Consider the following 23390-nt stretch of genomic DNA (forward strand, 5'->3'; position numbering starts at 1 on the left):
ACTTGCTTCATGCCAGCTATCTTTCACAGGCATTTGTGCTACATTATTCCTTTGACTATCTGAAAGGTAAGGTATAGGATCATATATCATTGTCTGCCCTTGCAATGGAAAATAGACATTCCAATGCTTGACTTTTGCCATGCATTTAAACAAGCTAGAGTAGTTCAGTAAGCTTCACTACTAAAATTTTTAAGCAAACAGAAAAACGTTATGACAATTTTTAAGCAAACGCAAAAACATTATGACCACTATCATACTTCTTGTACTTGAAGCTAAAGACTGATGAATGGTTGATGAAGAACTAGAAACCACTGGCTATGCTTAAAACTTCCATTTTTTAGAATGAAACATTTTGTCATTCTTATTTTTTATAGCTGTTTCTGTAAACCTAGAACTGAATCTGAAGTGTTGATTTGTTCTGATGGTATTGGTATTTCCATTTGGAAATGTCAGATATTTCAGGAGAAATTTTATTCCTAGATGATCTTGAATTGCAGCCCTATTATGCAAATTTTATCCTTGCAAAGCTGAATGGAATTTACCCAGTTCTAAACCTTAAACCTTTCGTGAAATATCTCTATTAAATATCATCTTAGAGTCAAGAAAAAAAATAGCTAAAGCCAACCTAATCTAATAAAGAGTCTTGTGTCTCTCTGTTGGTATATAACAACATAAGGATGATAAATTTGACTATAAATACCCATTTATTTTGTAATGACTGCTATATTTTGTACGTAGGGCATCTTTATGCTGCCTGAGATTAAGTGGTTGCTTCTTTAGTTTGTAGCAGCAGACTTTTGACCTCTTTGTTTAATACCTCTTCATTGCAGTTTGTGCCACCTTTACTAAACAGAAGCTCTACTGTATTTAGATTAAATAATGACCAAGGTCCAGTCCCATCCATAATTATTTGAGTTATTTTTTCATAGTGTTGAAGTCAGCAGAACTTCTCATCAGAGGCCAGGGACACAGAACTGGCTTCTTATGTTTGTTGAGCACTGTTAATTCCATGCCAGATTGACTTCTAATTATGTTCCCTGATGTCTCGCTAAGGTTTTATCTGCTTTATACTGCAGTGACAAAGGCCGAGTATATTTTAAACAGAGGCTTATCATAATATTTTACAATCTCATTAAAACTTTCAGCCAGTCTAGTCTACAATTTCATCTTTTTTAATGCACTTTCATTTTCTCTATATTGCCTACACATCCTGAATTTAGAGGAGACATTACTTCAGAAAGCGTCTGCTTTGGTTACAGTCATTTTACACCTATTTCATCATTATTGTATGAGATTTGTATTGAGTATATAATTCAGCTTGCTGCTTCTTGCTCTGTGTTCAACTAAAACATGAATTCTCTGCCATAGCACTTTCATTAAAAGAAAAAAATTGAAAGCACTTAAAAACAAGAAGAAAGACAGGTAAAAGTAACTCCTTGTCCTTTGGGAAAATGCATTTTATTCTTTCTCTCAGCTGGAACAGTTCCCACTAGAAATATTCTCAAGTTGTCTGTTTTCCAGCAGCATCCAATCTAAAACATTGTTTTGCTGCTTTGTGAAATTGAATCAAATACTTTCAAAATTCAAAATCATTTAGAGTTTTAAATAACACTTACCCTTCTATCAAATACTAAGTAAGAAACCATTACTATTTCACAGTTCTGGAAATAAAAATAAGCTCTGCTATGTGTTACAAAAAAAATTCTTAAGTTTTTTTTTTTATTAGAAAATAATTAAAAACAGTGGGGAGTTTTTGAAGAGTTTGTCTATATACATCTCAAATGTGTGAAAGAAAAACCACTGTTGCTGCTTCTGCAGTACTAGAAATGAAAGTCAAAAGTTGTTTACACAACTGATAGTTCATTCATTTTATATTAAAGGTGGAAACACAATATTTTTATCTGTATTGAACTGAGAATGTTTGTTAACATCAAAACATTGCTACAGTGACTTATCCCATATGAATGAGAATTTATATGTACAGTACAATACATGTATTTGTTATCCTTCTACAAGTCTTGTGCTCATTTTACAGAAGAACAAAGGTGCTATAATTAACTTCAGAGAAAACTAATCAAATCCATTCTGTTACTTTAGCTTTACAGTACTTACTTCCTTTCTACAGAGAAGATTGTGGTGGCATCCCAAATGGCAGTTGCTGGCAAGCAATCATAACTAGCACAATGCACTTGAATTTTTGGGTCAGAATGTAAAGAAACTGGTGCCAGCTGAGCTTTATTCTAGATATAACTCTCCATAAATCCCTTCAATTGCTCTTGAGTCACTGAGTCCTTCCCTCATTCACTTCCCTTCTGGAATTCAAGTATTAATGAAGCAAGTAAAAAAAGTCTTGCATCACTTAGAAAAATTCAGTGTGTATAAATCTGAAAGATGTGTTCTGAAGCAACGTTTCTGGGCTCTGATACCTTTATGGTATATTTTGGGAGCAGAAATTAACTGGTGCTTTTTCTGGACTTCACAAGAAGTTCTGTGTTGTAACTTTTCTGTAGTTTGTAGCAAAGGTTGGTCTTTGAGAGGACTTCCATTCAGGAAATAATTTCTGCTTAGGATATCACACCTCTTTGAATATGTCTGTGCATGGTGTGGCTTTTGCTATTATGTATTTTGTAGTCTTACATATTTTTTTTTGACTGAGGTCTTATCTGCTTATCATCAATTCCTATCTGAGTACCCTATGTTGTACAATGACACCACAGGCCTCATTAGCAAGATACTTAATATTTCTTCAGAATAATCTATTACGTATTTATTGTGATGACCAGAGGATAAAGCAGTTTCTATTCCTCAATAATTTAGTACATTCTAATATTCTCTTCACGCCTATTCTGATTTCACATCTCTACTCCTTGAGCTATCTGCGTCAATTTATTTTTTGTATGACAAAGCACTATACACATCTGTGCAGGCCTATAAATAAAAAGCAATAAGCTGACATCTTTCACCTGTATCAAATGGTTTTCATACCCTTTTTTCTGGTATACTTGCTATTAAACTTCTGTCTCTTTATATCTATTGCCTGTCTGTTATTTCCCATGTCCCTCTCCCCCTTTTCTGGCAATTGACAGAGTTTTCAGCTGCAGATGAAGCTTAATACACCATTACTCTTCACTATGTCTACCTTTGTGCTGATGGGTTCACACAGGCATTGCAGACACTTTTTCTGCTATGGCATATAAAATGAACTCCACAGCCATGTGCATTTGCTTTCACACATGTAAGATGCTGCTTATTTAATGCAATATATCTACCTGTAAGGAGAAAGATATGCATCTCATTAAAATTTGTCTCAGCAAAGCTAAAAACCAGAAAGTAAAAATGGGCTGAGATCATTGGCAACTCAAAGTTCTCAAGTGATCTAATCAGGCCACTTATTACATTCAGTCTGCAGCGGTGTCTCATGTATTGTAAGTGTTCAAGTTATACTTGTGTATGGAAATTGTCCTATGTTTATAGAATTCAGCTAGACATTTACGTTGTCTTTTTTTTCAAGCTGCAGCCCACTACCTGGCCATAACGGTTTGCCAGGATTGTAGGCTGGTCTCAGCCTGACCAATAGCTGCCTGCCCATCTCGCATGGGAGCAAATCACACTAATTGCTCTAGGATACTCAGCAAGTTGCTTTTGTTTTTACTGACGCTGCATATTATTGCACCTCTCCCTTGTCTCGTGGCTTGCTTATTAGCCCTGCTCTTTAGTGCCTAATTCCTGCTCTTACTCGTAAATCTCTCACAGTACAGTCCCTCTATGGGTTTTGCTCACTTACCTTCCTTACTGGCAATGCTCTTATTTTTCAAGCTTTTGCATTCCGTAATTTCTCCAGTTTCCTGACTTAGGATCATCTTAACTAGATCTTTAATTAATTATAACAGGAAGTTGAGCAGAGTCTGTGACGACAATTTCAGTATGAGGCTGGACTTAACACCTACCTCAGGTTACTGTTTTAAAGTGGTCTGTCAGTCTCTGATGCTCCCTGTTAATGTTGTTTATGCATGATTTTTTTTTTTCATAATTTTAGGTATTTGGGCCTTTAAAAAAATCTTAAAGCCCTGTAACACCTAGAAGTGCAGTTTCAACATACAACCAAAGGAGATCAAGACTTCCTTATAAACACTTTTGATTGAAGGACCTAAAAGCCTAAGATAAATACCTCTTATAATATTGTGATATTTTTAACAGAAGCACAGATTATGGTGACAATACAGTCTGTTACACCAGACAAACTACAAGGTTTATAAATCCAAATAAAAGGTTATGGAGAAGACAGGGAAAAGAATAAATATCTTGGGTGTCAGTGGAAATAATTGATGCTTTCAGTTTGAATTTTATTCACATTTAGCAAGATATACAAGTAAAGCTGGGTCCCTGGGTTATTTTAAAATGTAAATGTGTCACATTAAAAATAGATGGTGTCATATGAGAGGATGGAGAAAAGCCAACAAACAAATCCCCAACTGTGAGGTAAATCAGCATGCCTTTAAGTGGTAACAATCAGATCTTTATTGGCACTAGATCACTTGTTGTGTATTCATACTTTCTTATTTCTTTTTCCAGAATGTTAAGTGAAATCCTATAGAATTTTGTCTTACAACAATACTATTGATGTGTGTTGTAGTTATGACCTGTTCAAAGAACCAATGAAATGACTCAGGACTTTTAGTTGAACTGCAGTGCTCACTGATTTTCTGGTTGTAAAATAACAATATAGTCAATGGATAACTAAATTAAAATGCAAAATTCTGGGTCAGAAGCCCTGAACAGGGAAATGTCCTAAGTAAAGTATAGCTCGGTCTAATCTTGTATTCACTTTCAATGCACAGGAGTGTAATCTTGTCAGCAAAGGCAGTCATTTCAATAGATGAAAGTAAAAGGCTTTTGTGTACACAGGCTAAGTCACAATATTCATATTACTGAGCTGTGCTGTGATTTTAGCCCTAGTGTTGCATGTGAAGAAGTTAGCTTTTGGCTCTTTAAGTCAAATGAGCTGAGTTAACTGTCCACCTTTGTTCAATCTTCCCACCTTCTGCCCCTATAAATCTTTTTCAAATTGTTCAAGCAGTAAACTTAGGCCCATTAAAAACCTGAAATCTGCCTGGAACGTACAATTTCAGTACACGGCTTTCATACTCATGCACATTTGTCACTTACCTTTTTACACTTGCTTTGAAACTATACCAGGTTTAGCAGCTGGTGCTTTTAAAACTAGGAATTGCCAGTCAACCGAAGGACCCTTTGCCAATGTGTTTATTTCTGTGCATTAAAATAATACATTTTAATAAGTTTGAAAATTTAACTTCCTTTCCTACAAAACTGTTCCTTTCCATTTGGCAGTCTGTACCTCTGCCTCACTCTGTCACAATTGCTTTTGTTGCATAAAGAACTGGTCCCATAGTTTTTCCTCAAATTTATTCCCAACAATTATGCACAACAGTGGAATTCAGCCTTCAATTTTTATCTACCTTTTCAAAGAAATGAGTTTTATGCAATCATGTCATCTATCTCTTTTTAGCATTTAATTGCATGCCTAAAAACTATTTAACCATAATTTTTGGCTGGTAAATTCAGCTGATTTTGAAAGAATGATAGATTTCCTAACGATCCCATGCATGATTTGTGAAAATCATTGGCATGAATAGAGGACAGAGAACAAAATAAGGAAAAGAAAACTTAATGTCTATATGTTCTGTTTGCTAGTAGTGGCACAGATGAGGAGAGTCTCTTGGGGCAGTGAAACAGCTAAATATGTTGCTTTTGAAGATATATCTGTGCTGTTTCTATGGGATGCAGAAGCATTACCTATTATCTAAGCACATGTCTGGGAACACTGGCCTTTCTTTTTAGTTATCTTTACCGTGGTGTGGTTCAATTATTATTTCACTTAACAAACTATATCTTAAAGGTATTTAGGAAACTTAGCTTAAAGCACAGTTTTAAATGAGAAGAAATTTAGCAGGCTTTACTATGCATTGTTCATACTTTCCCCCTCTCCCCTACTGGTCCTTGTGTGGACAAAATAAAGAGTGTTTGAAGGATTGGGGGAGAGGTCTCTGAAATTTGGAAAAATATATGTATGTTAAGTTGGAAGTAAGAATAACTCAACTGCAATAATACTTTTTAATTGCAAACATCACTGTCCCTGTTTTCAATACCAGTTGAATCCACAGCATTCTTCAAATTTAGAAATGGAGGCAATAACCCTACAGCATCACAAAGTCTGACATCAGTACAGTATGTAGCAGTATATAGTGTACAGCATCAGTACAGATGCAGTGCTCGGGTTTATCCTTAGAAATACGTATCTGAAAATGATTCTTTAGATGTATCTGTGTTATTAGGGTCTCATGAGCACTGCCACACAAGCGTGTAATCTGTAGGACTGAAATGTAAGATCAAAATCTAAAAGAGAAAACACAAAACACCATTGGAGAAAGAAGAGAAAACCTTAGTTTAGGGTATTCTTTGGCTTTCATATTTTTATAATGATTTGGTGACTAATTTTTTATGTTTGCGATCTAGCATTTATTGTAGGCTTGTTTTGTGTAACAGCATGCTGTATTGCTGATTGTTATTCATATTGAAGTTTTCACTTCCTATTTTTTGGAAGCTGAATGCCAAATAGTAGCTATAATCTGTCAGATAATAGATAGGAATCTGAGACTGTAATGAAATGTAGCTACAGTACATGTACTTCAATGCTAACTAAATGGCACTGACTCTGAAATCATAATCTGAGTGTTTATAAGGAGATTCAATTCATTAACAAATCCTGTCTAAATAAGATTTTGTCGCATTCCTAATTATTGTCTTGCATTAAAATAGCTAAGAAACTCACTCTTTCCAAGGAGAATTTCTGTCTTAAAGTTCTTACAACATAAAACAAAGCCTTTTGAAAGAGTTGATCTTCCAGCATTGGAACACTATTCCAAATTGTTCTTCTGTTAGTTTGCCAAGTGTTTCATTAGTTTCATGAGGACTTTGCAAATAAGCGTATGTTAGATGTGACACAGGAAACAAGATGATATTTAAGCTTCCCAGAACTTTGCATTGTAAGAGTTTGCATTATAACAGTTGCTAGGAGCTTAGCCAAACTTTTAAAGTATTTGGGCTGAAATGTGGGTTTAGATTACGATAGAGCCTTTAATTATGTGAGACCATACTATTCTTCTCCAACTCATTCCCTGCCTGCCTTATTCAGGTCACAAGATGGATAGTACTCATTTAACAGGCAGTTTTCCAATACGTCATTTAAGAATGTGCTTCATTCAGTGTGTGGCCCCCTTGCCTCCTGCAACATTCAAATCTTTCTCTGAACACTACACTATTGATTTCCTCATAAGAGTGATGGGCACCATTGAAACTATAATATCTCAGAGTTCACAGATGTTAGTGTCTCTGTTTTATAATACTCTTGTGAAATGAGCGGTTATTATTATCTCTGTTTTACAATGTTGTACTATACCTCATTAATATATCCTCAAAGCACAGACCAGTTTGGGTGTCTAATGCAAAATGATCATTACCTTATTTCTGAAAGTACATAGTTTTTAGTGTATGTCTAGACCTGGAGTTTGTAAAAGAAGTCAATTCACTTCACTTGTAGCTATGAATTCTTAAAACTTCTGCAAACTTATTCCTTTGTGTGTCTGACTGAGTGCTCAGAATACACAGCAGCTGCTTGTGAGAGTTTTGACTGAAGCCATTTGCCTGGGATCATGCAGGAATCAGTGGCAGATCTGAAAAGAAAATACAGTTCTCCATTCTACTTTCTTTAGCATAAGACCTGGGCCTCCTTTCAATTTCTGTAACAAAGGAAAGTGAGTTTGCAAACATCAAGGTCATTCTCTACACAGCTGGCTTTCATCCTCTGAACATCATCTTTCCTGTGCACTGCAGTGACAAGATTTTCTTTTTAAATTAAAAAAATGCTGATGTGTAATATTTCACAGATAAGTAGGAATTAGCAAGACATATGTTTAATTATGTTTCATTTTCCCTCTTATGTCCATAAAAGAAGTAGTCTTATTTAAATAAACTTTAAATCTTTCTCACAATCTTTGTTCTTGAGCTTAAAACCCCTGTTGGCATTTTTACTCCTGTTGCTTGCAAAATGCATGTGCTTGGGATCTACACAATGCAGCCCGTGCCAGTTTATCAGTTTTTCAGGTCCACAGTGAGATATACTGGATTGACCTAATGACACATTTCAGAATTCTCTGGTGAGATCTTCAACACATCTTTACTGAAAAAGTGAATTGATAGTAGAAGCTGGGAATTCCTGAGTAAATTGACTTTTTTTGTGTCGTTCTTTTAAGGCCAGATTTTCAAATGGGCATCTTCTTTAATGTCATTATATTAGACGCGTTTTCAGAGATAACTACCTACAGTGTTATCTGGGAAGAGGGTGGAGTTTATGAATACATCTGTTTTGGAGAAAAAAAAAAAATAATAATGTGAGCAGCCCAGTTTTGAAAATTTGGAAATCCAGAGCCAAGAGCTTCTCTTACAAGGTAATAACGTGGACAAGCCTGCTCTGGGAGCTAAAAGTCAGGGCACAGTGGCTTTGCTGCCGAGACTGGTTTAACCACCCCTGACCATGTAGTCCTGCCTTCATGTGGTGAAAAATAGCTCTCTCAACTGTATGGGTTGAACTATACATTATTATGCCATAGGCACACTAATGTGGGAAAACGGTTTTCTGAAGAGTTATTTTTAACTCACATCAGTTTATGGCATGGCTTATAGCAGAATTTCACAAGCAGTTATGGTGCTAGAAAGGAAGGTCAGGAACTTCTTAAGCCAGCTTTTCACTGAAGTTCATTGATTGTGGAATTATCAGTTAAGCGTTGCAGTATGACACCTAATTAACATCCTAAATCCTGTGTACATGTGTGGTTAGTTAAAAATGCTGTCAGTTCAGGTCAGGATTCACATTTTGTCTTATCCAAATCCACTTAGATGGAATCTGTGTTTATGGCAGCAAACTAAGCTATGTTGCTCAGCTTTTATGTATAAAATGGGAGAGGATGAAGATCACGCACTGAATAAATTCACAGCCAGTATGTTGGGTTTGGTGTGTGTTTTTTTTTTTTTTTTTTTTTTTCTCCAGCTGAACAGAGTATTAGATTAAAGACATGGACATTTAGGGACATAAAGCCGTATACCCAAGATATTATATTAACCTAAATTGGTCTCCCAGAGGATGAGTGTCAAGAACAGAATGAAGAATTTTCTATGCACTGTTTAGGGGACCATATGTATATATATATGGTCAGCTGTGATCCAACTGAAGACAAATCTGATCCAGGAGATAAAAGTGAACAAACTAGTTTTGTGTGTGGTTTTGCTTTTTAGAAATAATCATAATACATGTCTAATTGGTCTTTGAAAGTGTCCCACAAGCATCAGGAATGCGGCTGCACCCTACACTTCATTATAAGCCACAATACCACAGGGAGGCATGACCGTGGCCATGAACAGATTGTTCAGTACTCTGCAGGTAAATTGAGCCATATCTCCTTAGAACCTGATATTTTGTTATTAATAGGTGGGTACAGAGGGTGGATGGAAATACTTCAAAGTTACCTTTTTTTTTTTTAGAAAAAAAGATAATTATTTTGGGGAATCTGAGCAGCTAATTGTTGTGTTCATTTGTATCTCATATGACCTTTGCCATCTTCTAGGCTTGATTCATTCAACTTTAGGTCACCAAGGGAAGGGACTACATTAAATAAGTACAAAGGATGTTCTAAGCATTAAATATCAGTAGAAAGCAATGACTGGAGAAACCTCAAGGGTTAAGTGAAATGAACAGTTTTCTCTTATTCTTTAAATGGCAGATTAATAATTTGTGGTTTATTGCAGCTAAATGGAGACAGTAGTATAGAAAATAAATCAGAAAATCATGCCAAACTGCATCCTCAAGCAACTGTTCTATTAATGTTGTCTTTCAGTCCATCATTCAAAATTTCTACTATTTTTCAATTTTATGCAACTCCTTAGTTTTATGAAACTTTACTTCTTTGTTTTGTATTCAACCTTAGTCAGCTTTTATAAGAATATAATACTCTTAATAAATATATAGAACAAAAAGGAAACCTCCTTGCACATTTAGATACACCCATAACTGAGTGTGAAAAAGAGGGAGAACCCTGACTCTTTCTCAGTAACAACTATCATGAGGCTGCCTCAAGACTCTAATCAAATGAAGAGATTCTGTCCTGCTGAGCAGCTGTCAGCAAGAAGGATCTAAATTAATATTAAATGTCTTTCAGCAAAAGTTGTCTATATCTGAATAAGAAATTTTATTTTCTGTATGATATTTTATTAAGAAATATTTGTGTAATGAAGTAATCCTTCATCAGCAGTGTTTGGAATTATTCAGTAGATTGCTGAAAGAAAAAAGAAGTCATTTAGACAATGTGGTGTTGCAAGGTGACACACAATTATAAACCTGCAGCAGGGGCAGCTAGTTAGATATTATTAAATTGTTTTGAGTTCATGGAAGCTTGCTTTCATGCTGAGGACAGAAGACTGCAAAATTGAAAATGTAACTGGTTGCAAAATTATTCTGTGTTTTGATAACCCAAGGAAAAATAATTCTGTCCTGTGAGATTAAAATCCCAAATTGTCTTTGAGATTCTTAATAAATAAAATATAATTCTTCTTTCTTCTAGTGAAGTATGCACATGTATCTGTGTGTATTCTTTGCCAGCAATTAGAAGTAAGCTTGGTCGAATTTTCTTTCTATAATCAGTGCCACTTATCTATGTCTCTATGGCAGTGTTATTGCAGGCTTGCTAAAAGGATTTTGAAGGACTGCTGACAGGTTTAGATTGTCCTAATAAAGCTATTCTGGCAGCACCTCAAGTATGTTTAATTCACTGGACCACTAAAATTTATTTTAAAGATATTAGTGTCAGTTTTCACAGCTAACCCCTATATTTCTAAAGGGAACCATAAATGGGAACAAAGGAATGAATCCCAGAGTATGGATTTAGTTTTTAGTATGTTTTTATCTCCACTGCCTGATGACATGAAGTGGTCAGCAAATGCACCTGAAGAAATCTAAGCTAGTGGGCCATCAGGTACACAGTGTATCATTTCTTTGGGAAGGAGATGCAAATTGTGACATCTTGCAACTGAATAACTATGTTTGCCCTGGAAGTCTGGTTTTGGGGTTTTTTCTTTTAGTTTAAAGGGTAAGCACATTACAGTACTTTAAGAAAAATTTTCTTGACCTTACACAGTTATTCAGTAAACCTTTTTTTTTTTTCTTCTTAAATAATGAAACAGTGATATGCCTCTTCAAAGCATCTCAGAAATTTGTCACAGGATTCACTAGCATTCACAGTGTCCTAAAAAATGTGGTATGACCACTAAAACCAATGACAGCAGGATCTAGAACTAATTTGCTGTGGTCAGCTCTGGCTGTGGTGCATTGCTGTGACTTCAGAGCTAACATTAAAGCTGAGTTAAAAACACCCATGTTAGACAAGCAAGCTTCCTTGATGGGACTGTAAAAGTCTTGAATTTTCAGCAAATGCAGCAACTAATGCTTGGAATAGTTTATGATATAGCCAGCAGCATATAGTTTCTTAACTGTGGCTAGCCAGCTAGCCCTGTGACATGAAATATATGACACTTCTCTATGGAAGTGCTGTATGTAGTATTGTCTGTGGATTCATCCACACCTAGATACTGCATAATAAAGGGAAAATCTCAGCTCCTGACCTGGAAGGAGAAAGATCCACAATTATCTGCATGCAATATACCTCTGAAAAGATAATTAGAAATGTAACCAGTGAATAGATTTCTAGCTGGAAAAAAACATTAACCTTTAGGAGACTTATGGGGAGTGGTGATCCTAGAATAATTATCCATGCTATTGGGGGCAATAAATTGGAGTGATAACTGCTAGAGAATATGTAAAATTTGTAAAAGGAATACAAAAAGCTCTCAAAAGAGTTTTTGACAAGAAAAAAAATCCAACCCTTCCCTCCCAATATTTTTTCCAATTAAAATACATCCTAATTACTGTATTTTTCAACTATTCCAAATCAGACTTGTGTTTCAAATGCTTTTTCATTCTAAAGCACTCTTCCCATTGCACCATTCCTATTTTGTAAACAAAAGCAACACCAGAACACCAGAAAGATCAAAGCACACAGGTAAGGAATATAAGTAGCAATTCCATAAGTAAAATGTGAGATCTTTCTTTGAAAGAAAGATATGGCTGATTTGTCTTAGTACCTACTAGTGGAAATGGAGCAAAATTGTTTTGTAGTTGTAGCATTTTCTAAAGTTTTTTCCTGAAGAATCCAATTCTAAATGATTTAATTAGAATCCAGTGGAACTATTAATTCTAGAAGTCATTGAATGTTGAATCAAATAATTGCTAGTGTTAATAGTATTAGTGCTTCTGAGTTCGGGTGAAATGAATAACTATTGATGGGTGAGTCTGTAAAATTCATCCTCTGCAGAAAGGCCTTTAGTAGTTTGTGTGTCACTTAAATCTTATTTCTATTCTAATTCTTAATGTTACTCTGTTAAGCAGTAGTTTGATGTGTGTTGCTGGGTAGTTGTGTGAAGTTGGACAAATATTTTACCTCTCATATTTGTAAAGGCTGTCTTATATTTGTGAAGTTTGCAAAACTACTGCCTTTCAACAGTGCTAAGTCTCTAATATTTATAACATATTCACAATAGTTGGTGTTTTCCTTAAAGTCCCAGCTGCTAAATCAGTCTTAAAAAATTGTTGGGTCCTAATGGTTACTGAAAGAAGTCTGAAAACATGAGCATGTTTTGTATGGAAGTATCAAAAATCTGAAATCAAATTAAACCAGAAAAATGAATCAAAAAGTTCTTGGCATTTGAGGGAAATCTCTACAAACACTTGGAGGTAAGTTACGTGAAATTTCTGGGGCTGTGTGTGGTGTGTGCATTTTCATTTTGTCTTATTTCCCTTTCACTTGTCTCCTTCCCAGTAAAACCCTAACAGTTTTAGGGTTGCCCTGCAATACTGTAGCATTTAGATGATTGCCATATTGCTTTAAGCAATGCTTGGATTACTTGGGGAAAATGGTACAAGGAATGTGCAAACAAAAAGGCATCTACTTTTGATGCTACAATGTTCCTTGTCACTATGAGAAGAATGGGATTGATCATTTACTAACAGCTCAGTAACTGAGATTGTGCCCTCTTGCTGGTAGACTTACTTGGTCCTGAAGAAAAAATATCCCCCAATATTTGTACAGATTTTAAAATTCAGTTGTTTCGTGGTGTTTGCTTTTAATGAACATTCTATCAAATAAACTTCACAGGAGGAGTGTTCTCAGAATAATACAATTTAATTTTATACCGAAGGAGAGGGTATTTGGAGAACACATACTGGTTATGAGAACAATGTTCAGGCAAACACTGAACAAAATCTAATATGTGGCTTAGGTAATTAGTTTCACAGACTAAATTTTGAATAATAAACATGCACAATGGGAGTGAGCTACAAAAGAGGAACTGTTTGCAGAAATTATTCAGCAAATAGTTGTAATGAATAATAAATATGAGACAATTGTGATCTGCTCATAGGCATTTCATTAGTAAGTAAAAAAGGCAAAAATTGTCAACTAAATTATGAATGGCAAGTAAATTATTAATCATTTCCACAAATTTACTGTTGAGAGATCATGTGCTGTCTTTGAAATGACTCAGAGTAGGTATGTGATTTCTTCTCACTGGTTTTGTGTTATTTTAACATGACAGGTTCTGAGTTCAAAACACAGATACTGCTCACAGGAGTAATAAAGCCTAGTAAATCATAAATTCTAAGCACCATATTGCTTGACTAAAGGCAACCATATGTAAAGCATTTATTTAATATAAATGAATGGGCATATTTGTCTTCAAGCATATAAAAGTGCTGGTTGACTGTGGTGGACTGTTTATGTATCTGAAGGTAAGCATATCACCAAGCGTTTGCTGGATCCTAGGTTAGACTGTAGACAGCTGGGACAGGCTGGCTAGTCACACCTAATGAATGGCAAGAGCATGGCCTTGGTGCTTATTTTTGAAGTACCACATAGCATGATATATTGATTTCTGGTAATAATAATGTGTGTAGCTGCATGTTTCAATGTGCTTTAACAACATGGGCTTACAGCTCCCATTTTCACAGAATCACAGAATGGTTGAGGCTGGAAAGGCCTCTGGAGGTCATTTGTTCTAATCACCCTTCTCAAGCAGGGCCACCTGGAGTTGTTTGCCCAGGACCATGTCCACACAGCTTTTGGGTATCTCCAAGGATGGAAATTCTACTTCAGATGCAGTGAGGCTTTCATGCTAGAGATGTAAATGTTGCTGCTGGATTACCATGCTGCTAATAGGGATCCTTGATGGATCCTTAACCATCCTAGGTGATTACATCCTGCTTACGTGCTACAGAGTAAATATGGTGAAATTTATTGGTTGGAGACCATTGCAGGGAAATCAGAACTTTTGTGTTGTAAGGAAATTGCTTTAGACCTTCTGGGCTTTTGCTTAGTTACCTGTAAATCCAGTGAGTACACATCTGTGTTGTAATGATTTCTCATTGTTTATAAAGTTTTTGTGATACATCACTCTGGAAGTTAGGAAGATTTGTATTAGTATTTATTACACAAAACCACATTTTAAAGCAAAACAGTAAAAGTATTCCATTATTTGAGTCATATTACGAATGTAAGCTCACTGAGGCAGAAATCCCATCTACTTGATTATAATTTTCCCGGTATTTTACACAGCGTCCTGATCAGGGTACCATACCAGAACCAAATTAGGGTTTGTAAACCACTGTGCATATATAACTAAAAATGCTTGGTTTTCCATGACAATGTTTATCATTAGAAATTATTTCCAAAATGTCTTACTGGTATAAACTATCCAGGAATTGGAGCTTTTAAAAAATGAATCAATAGTAAAATAATATTCCTTTGGAAACTTACGAAATATTTATTATGTGCAAGAGTCTATAAATTTGTCTGTGCTTATCAACAACTGTCAGATTTTAGGGGTTTTCTCACAGTTTATATCCATTAAAGTGAAAATACGGTTTTGACAGGATTTTCCTTCCCACATATCACAAGAACATATGCTGTTTTTACAAATGACTGTATTCCTTTCAGACCCTAGCTGGTACGCTATTGAGAGTAAACTGTGAGCATTATTAACCATACATCTACATCACACATTTAGAGAGAGTGATAAATGATAGTTTACTACATGTCCTTGAGAACTATTTTCTTCTCAACTTCCAGAAGCATTTATTCCAGTCCCCAAAAGGCTTTTTTGAAATGTTTCCATTCTTATGCTTTTTATTTTTATAGCTTGCCATTTTAAAGATACAAATAATTTCTATTGCTAGATGAATGTGTTCTGTGTCTAGTGCTTTGGGTTACATGTCTCTACACTATTTAAGAAGGAAATAGCAGTATTACTTGAGATCTTATTGTACATTCTTCCGGCTGTTACACCAGCGAGTGATAGGTTAGGGCTGGTTGAATTTGTTGTTTAATAGGAAGGATGCATAATGTTATTAGCAAACTAGAATTCTATCCCTGAAAAACTGTTCAATTATTTTTCATCTGTCTCAGAAGACTGTGATCAAAATTTCTTTCTTCTAGTGGAATAGCCTGTGCATGAAAACAGAGTGCATGTAATGTTCATTACAAGACCAGGTTCTGCAATATATGTAGAATGTATGAACAGGCAACTATAAACTCTGCTTTTAGTGTATGTATAGCCAGGAAAAAAAACCAAAACAAAACAACCGGCTTCAATTTTATGTATTTTAACTGATCCCTGGAACTACTGCAATGTTAGTGAGCAGGAGAAGCAATCACCTCTTTTGACTGCAACACAGAACGAGGTAAAAACCTTGCAGCTCTGGGTAACAGAAACTGATGTCTGGAGTACCTAGCAAGTTTTCACTTCTTATCTGATAATTCCCAAATGCTGACCTTTTCATTGTTGAACCATAATGTTCCTACACTGAACAGAGAGAAGGTGGTTGAACTTTTTTGCCTCAGTCACCAAACAAACATCAGGTGTAGAGTTAAATACAAATCTGTTGGTGGTTTGTCAGAAAATCTGGAGATAACATCTTAGTTTTCTGGCACTGATCTTGGCAGTTAGAGAACCGTTTCAATTCCTGCTTCCTGCTTTGAGACAGTCATCCTTGTTTCTGAATAAACTGAACAGTCTACCCACCTTTATGGATAATACTAAGCAGTATTTTAGACCAGGAGTAACATTGTTTCCAATACAGATCAAAACATCAAGTTACATTGAACTATAAAGTTATAGAAAACTATATGATCTCTTCTTTCTGGACACTAGTAATTACCTATGATTCCATTATTATGTCTCTGTATGTAAGGTCCAGCTACCTAATTAGCAGTTACTTGCCAAGTGAAATGGTGATGTCACTCACAATGTTACCAGACATTTAGTCATTGTACCCAAAGAAACTGTAAGCATGTATAATGCTTTTAATTTTGGAAATGGGTTTCCAGTGGCCTAACTCAGCTTAATTTAGCCTGATGGACAATGTGAGAAATCCAAAGAACTTCTTTAATTTTGGAAATATTATGCTTTGGGCATTTTTAATTGCAATACTGTGACAATATTGTGACAATACTGTGAGTAAGTATTCAGGCTTATATTTGATAAAGTGTGAAGAGATGGTAAATGCAACACCTGCATGTTTCAGACTATGCTAGTTTTAACATTTTAGCCTTGAGCAAGTTGCTGGCTAAGTGGATAAAAGTCCTGACAGAAAACCAGGCAGACTTCCTTTTGAGCGGTTTGTTCTCTTAGCTTCCACTGGAGATCTGCTTTGAATTTGGTGTAATTTTATTGAAATCATTCAGTTCTCAACATAATGGTTTGCCTTTGACAAACAGGCAAAATCTTATGAAAAAAAGGTATTAAAATTATTTGTGGTGCTCTTTCTCTTTGATGCACTTTTATGGGGCAGCATGGTTGTGGCATTCTGCAGTCCTGCATTCCGCTGCCTCTACTGTATCCAGGAGTACATATACAGGTGGTACTTGTTTTCATCAGTGGACACCTGACAAGACTTTTTTTTTTGAACAGTTGTCAAAAATGAGATATGAATATTTCCAGCTTTACAGTTTCTTCCTGAAAAGTATACAATCACCAGCCAGTCAGGGTGTCAATTGGATGAATAAAATATGAGAATACAACTGACACATTTTCAAGGTTCTATTAAAAGGAAAATGCTGTGACTTGACTTCATAGGATATGATATTTAATGTTATAACAATGTCCTTATATATTAATCTAATAATTTAATAAAATAGCTAATGGAAGTCCTCATGAACATTTTTTTCCCTAACATAATCACTTTCCAGTCTAGCTATTCCTATTCACTGCATTAGATTCCTTCTGTTCAGACTATGAGAACAGCCAGAAGAGTGCTTGTCTCAATATCTAGCCTTTAATTCTGAACCCTGTACACAGGATGAGACAGGAGGATGAGGGTTTAGTTATACTATGTGAATAGTTTTGCAATGCAGACATGATCTCAAAAGGTTAGTGTTGTAAGATCTCACTGTTGCATCTCTGCTTTAATTTAAGGCATTTCCACTGGGAATGCAGCAGTCAGCTTTTCCCTTTTGATATTTACTTTATTTCCTCTGTGATTTAAACCTGCTAACATGTCATTTTCCTCACCTCTTTAGAAACTTCAGTGATGGCTTTTTCCTTTCCACTAAAACTTCTTGTTTCTAGGATTATTTCTTTTCTTTTGTATAAGTTGGCATGTTTCTAGTGAACTTCTTGGAAGATCATTGTTTCTTTACTCATTAAAATTTCCTCAAGTTTTAAGTGCAAGACTGACTTGTCACAGTTATTGTGTGCTGAAAGAATATCAGGCTGGAATGATATTCACTGTCAGCTCCTAGATTTCTTTATTAATATGTAGCTTGAGAATGTTAGACAAATGAGAGACATTACAGTTGCAGTAAATAATACACTAGCAGCAAAATTAAAATTATGTATAGACCTCTTTTATATAGGAAAGTTAGGCTACAACATTATCCTTTCAGCTTGCTGTAGGAGACATTGTGGGCTATTCTAAGATTCCTAAAGTACAGTTAAAATAATAATGTTGTTAATCAAAAGAAGTATTTTGAATGCTGTTCTTTCTTAAATAGAGCTACGTGCACTGGTTGAGGTCTAAAATAGGTTTTGTTGTTGTGGGTTGGCGCATTGCAGTTGCTGAGAATTACTCAATATTTAGGATTTGGATCATTATACATTTTTTTGTCTTTGCTTAAGTTGTCTAATCTGCATTCTTTTCAAACCAACATCTCTCCATTTTGCTGTTTCAAATGGCACAAAAAAATTCTGATTGATAAGGAAGAGCTGACAGAAGTGTAGGTAACCAAACAGCTGAGCTCTGCATGCCTTTGCCTTCTAGCCCTTATATTTACCAATGCATCTGAGTGAATTTTAGGACCCTATGTTGATTACAAACTGGTTGATATTGAGAAGGAAAATAGTCAAAAAGTACTACCATGGCTAATGGAACTTAATATAAGAACTAGTTTTGTTTTGTTGCTGCTGTTGTGCTCTTCTACTGACAGCATATGATAATTTCACATCTGATTTTTATATTTCCTTTAGGCATCATAGTCTGTTTCCTCTCACATTACAAGTATATTTCATGCATGGGATTTGGGCATATCTGTGTTCTGACCTTGTCAACCTTCTGGACTGGATGTTTTCTCATCTGAAATGGTGTTATGAACTTAGATCTCCTACACTTAGGGAGAGGGGCATGTAGAAAAACAGCTCTGGACATGCACAAGTGCCCAATATATCATTTAGACTGTGAAGTCACTTTGCTAACCAAAATGTACCATGACCGGTGCTTCAATTAGTAGCTGCTGATCTAGTAGTTTAACAGGTAAATTGTTATCAGTGGAGGAGACAGGTAAGCCTTATCAGTCACCAAACTTAGAAGGAATTTGAGGATAGGCTGTTGTTACGTGACTGTTGATGACATATTACTGCTAGGCAATGCAAGTACCTTTTTATTATCAACAGATCCAAGGTAAGAACCCCTGTTCTACCTTAGCCCTACAGGATTCAGCAGTATGCAGCCCATTCCCCTCTTGCGGCTGAAGTGAAGGCTCCCCAGGCTGTGCAGATGAACTTTTCTTCTCTGCTTCTTGCCAAAGGATGAGCTGTAAACAGCATCAGCTTTCTTTGGAGTGGTGGTGTGTGTTTTAGTTTTTGTTTCTTTTTTTAATCTCAACACCTATCTATCCATCAAAACAGCTTTATGCATTCAGATGGATGTAAAAATAATTCAGGCCAATTCTCTGTGGGCTTCTGCGCCTTCCCACAGTTTTTTGCCTCCCCCACATCTAGGTCCTTGCCTTATTTATTATTGCTTAAATAATTAAAACTGCCTGTACCAAAATACTTCATTATTGCAAACTGCTACATGTCATAGTGATGGATTGGCAAACAAATGTTTTCAATCATGTAGTAATAATTTCAAAAAATACAAATGGGCATTAAATGAATAGCTAGAAAAGTTAAAGGATTGTACAGTCAAAGGTCAGAATAATTGTGGTGCTGTGAGCACTTCTCAAAAGGTTAACTCATCCATTTTAACTTCAGTGGCATTTTGGTGGCCTTTCAGAGAAGCAAGCAGGTCTGTATTGGTGCAACGTTAAAATACACTTGACTTGGATTTTAGAATACTTTTGAAGAAGATGATGAATATTAGTATAGTCAGATTTCCCTGTATTTTAACAGCAGTGCCCCTACATATTTCTGAAATTCATTGGACTTTCTTGCCAAGATTTTTGTAGAAAAGGGAGAAATTGTAATTTTCATGATTGCAACTTTTCCAGTCAGGGTAAGGCCTTATGTTCTTTGGGAAACAGTTTTTGGTCCAACAGACACCAAATCTTTTAAAACTGTAAAAAATAATTAACTGGTTGCTCAACTGGGCCCCACAAACCTTAAGATTTTTTAAAATAAAATAAAAAAATCCTTTACGTGGGTAAAAGTAGGTAATTTCAAGCTGGATCATTATAAATTATTGTAGATGCTTCTGTTGTGGCTTTTCAGAAGAAAAGCATCAATTAAATTGTAAGCAAATGATGATACTAAACAATGTATTCATCCTAAGAGATCTTAAAAAGCGTATGTGGATATCTGTTTATTAATTCCTTGAAAAATATAAACATATGTATTGAATTAGGCTTCTACAGTCACACAAGACCTGTTCTAGACTGCAGGCATTAATAAAGAATCTTTAAGATTTGAAGAATTATAGCAGGTGAGTTTACACATATTTCCCCAACATTGACATTTTTATTAAAAGGAACAGATACTGCACCTAGTTGCAGAGATCTCAGTTAGGCCTGAAGGAGAACAAGACAGAAAAGAAGTGAAACCAACAGTTTTCTGAGATCACAGACTGTGACACATCTGTTTAATATCTTGTTAGGGGTCATGGGTTATCATATTGGAACATAATTTCACTTCACAGTGCAAATTAGTCTGTGATAGAAGTACTAGTGTCATTGACCTTCCACAAATGCCAGTTGCTTCATTGAAAGATGATGTCTAAAGAAACTGATATAAAACAAAGAATGGGTTGGGGTCTTTACCTGATAAACTTATGCATTATTCTGTGTATTTGAAATGCAGAGGACAAATGGATGCACCCTTTTTTGTTGTGAGCTAAAAAAAACCCCACATGGTGAAATACCTGAAAACTAAAGCTATGTGAAAAATTAATTTTTCACAGCTGTAAGTGGAGGTCTGAAGGACAACTCAGTTCAGATTAAATGCTTTTATTCCCAAGAAAATAGAAAATCAAAACTTGATACAAGACTGGTATCTATTAGAAAATTGTAGACTTGAAAAGACTGCATTTTAAAAATACTCACAATAAGATTTTGGAAGGGAGGGAGCAGGAGACATCATTTCAACCCCTCTTTTAGCATTTTACTTTGAAATACTTGCACAGTCACAAAGGGCAGGAGACAGGGGATGACTGTCAGATCTGGGAGCTGGAATATAGAGTGGGCATGAAATTACCACTTCAAAGGGAAATGAGTTTTAACTGACAAAAACATGAGAGACACTGCTTTACAATAGCCAGTAGTGTGGTGGCTAAGGTGATGTCTGGGAGGGAAAGAGGTGAGATCAAATTAAGGCAGTGAAGAGAACTGAACATTTTTTTCCTATACTTTGGCTGACATTTAACTAATAAGTTGCCCAGTTCAAAGACACAGAGATGCTTGTTTATGTGGGTTTGGGCAGTGGAGTTGACAATCATGAAGCTTGACATACCAGTAGTAGTGTTTTCCTTGCAGAAACAATGAGGTCATTTTTAGGTTGCAATTTAGTTGTGGTCAGAGAGACTAGCATGAAATTTCTAATTTGTCTGAAACTGCTTACCCAGTTTTACTGAGGATCATTGAATATGCAACACATCAGTATTTTTCCTAGTTTGTCTGGATAGATCTTTTCAAAATTTTCCTTTTCACCTTGACATGAATTTTTGACTTTTTTTTTAAATCAACTCCTTCATCAGATATGTTTTTCCTTTCTGAATATAAATATTCTTCCCCCATATTAATAATGTGTTTCAGCCTCAGCTTCCTTGTTAAATCTGTTTGTTGAAAGAGCAGTAGCATTAAATCTTATTAGACCATATTATTAAACTGAAGATTAGTGAAGTTAGATGGTGTTTTGAATGCGTTACATATTTTCAGAAATCCTTTCTAGTTGACCTAACAGCGTATGTTGTGCCACTGATTAATTATAGTCATGAAACTGACACTACAGCTAGCACTGAGAAGGTATTTGTGTTAAAAGATCATCTTTCAGGCACTTAAAATCTTTCTATCTGTAAAACATTATGCTGAAATTCTTAATTTTCCATCTTTCAGCTCACAAGCAGGGTTCTTTATGTTTTGGAGTGCCTTAAGGCTTCTTAACTCCATATCTTCTCTTCAGATAGCATAGGAATAGCCAAAATCATTTCTCCTCAGTTCCTTCACTACATACACTTCTAGATATTTTAATCGGTTTTCAGGTAAAAGAAAACAGATCCTACAGAAGCACAAAGATTTCTTATGAGTCTGAAGAAATGTATTTTAGAATAAAAGCTGGGAATTCAGCATGGCACTCAGAGCTAGGTTAGGCCAATTATTCAATGGATAGACAGCCATAAATGACAGAATGGGTTTTCTGTGACCATGTGGCTCTGTTAAATTGAATGTTTGGAATATAACTTCACATAAATGTGTGCCTACTGCAGGGTGATTTAGAACGACATATAAAAAGTCATACATCTTGCGCTCAATGCAGGATTCCAGGAAATGAGCAAATGGAGATGATCTATAGGGAGAAATTATTTCTCCACCTCCCAACTCCTAACTGTCCATTTAGAAAAGTTAAGTTACTACTACAGTTGCATCCTGAAAAAGGTCTATTCTTGAGATATTCTGCAGGGCTAGCCGTTCAGTCTTTCCTCTGGAGGACCCTGAGTGCAAAGGAATCCTAAGATAGCTATTTTTAGTCAGTACAAGGTCTGTCTTATACTGCTGGAGCACATAAAGGAGGCCAAGATGTCATTAACTACTGACTTATTTATGATCTACAAAGTAGCTTCTATAGGTATATTGCTACATTTCCGTAAAGTCTTATTGATTTAGTTCTGGTCACATTCTGTCAGGATCTTCCAGCTGACTGAACTGTTGGATTTTTAGGAGTTGGATTTATTTATTCTGTCTCTGTAGAGACAAAAAAATTAATCCTTTTCTAAGATACAGAACTGCTCTATGTTTACCATTTTCATACTGAAGTAGTTTGCATCTTTTGCCTCCCTTCTTCCCAGGTCAGCTAATCAGTCCCAGACAACTTATAGTTCACTAGTCCTTCAATTCCTCTACCCATTAAGCACAAAAAACTCCTGTAAAGATGAAGAGTCCTTGTGCTTCATTTGCACAAATTACCTGCAGTGATGTTAACTGGACAATGTGGGTATTTAGGAGCTCAGCAAGACTCAGTCCCTCTGGTCTGAAGGACATAGGTGACTGTCTTGAGAGACTCTCTCATTGCATGGATGTTCAACTGCTGGGAGGAATATGATTCACCCTCACAAGTGGTGGCAGTTTTTGAGGTTAATTGTGTTTAATTGAATCTGCTTCTACATTTTCAGATAAACCATGTAATACGTTCATTTGAATTTGCTATCAAACTTCTAATTCTTGGTTTTAAAAAGCCAAAGAAATTGCGTGAGAGAAAGTCCTGCATTGTAATTACTTCTGGCATTTAAACAG

The 23390-nt window shown here is 35.6% G+C and overlaps 1 protein-coding gene across 5 annotated transcripts in view; it reads right to left on the bottom strand.

Annotated features, from left to right (window-relative positions):
• B3GALT1 (beta-1,3-galactosyltransferase 1) overlaps positions 1-23390 on the bottom strand; it is a 215569-nt gene that overhangs the window by 69897 nt on the left and 122282 nt on the right. The window lies entirely within an intron of this gene.

Source organism: Falco punctatus (genome assembly GCF_963210335.1).
Source record: "Falco punctatus genome assembly, chromosome: 8".
NCBI lineage: Eukaryota > Metazoa > Chordata > Aves > Falconiformes > Falconidae > Falco > Falco punctatus.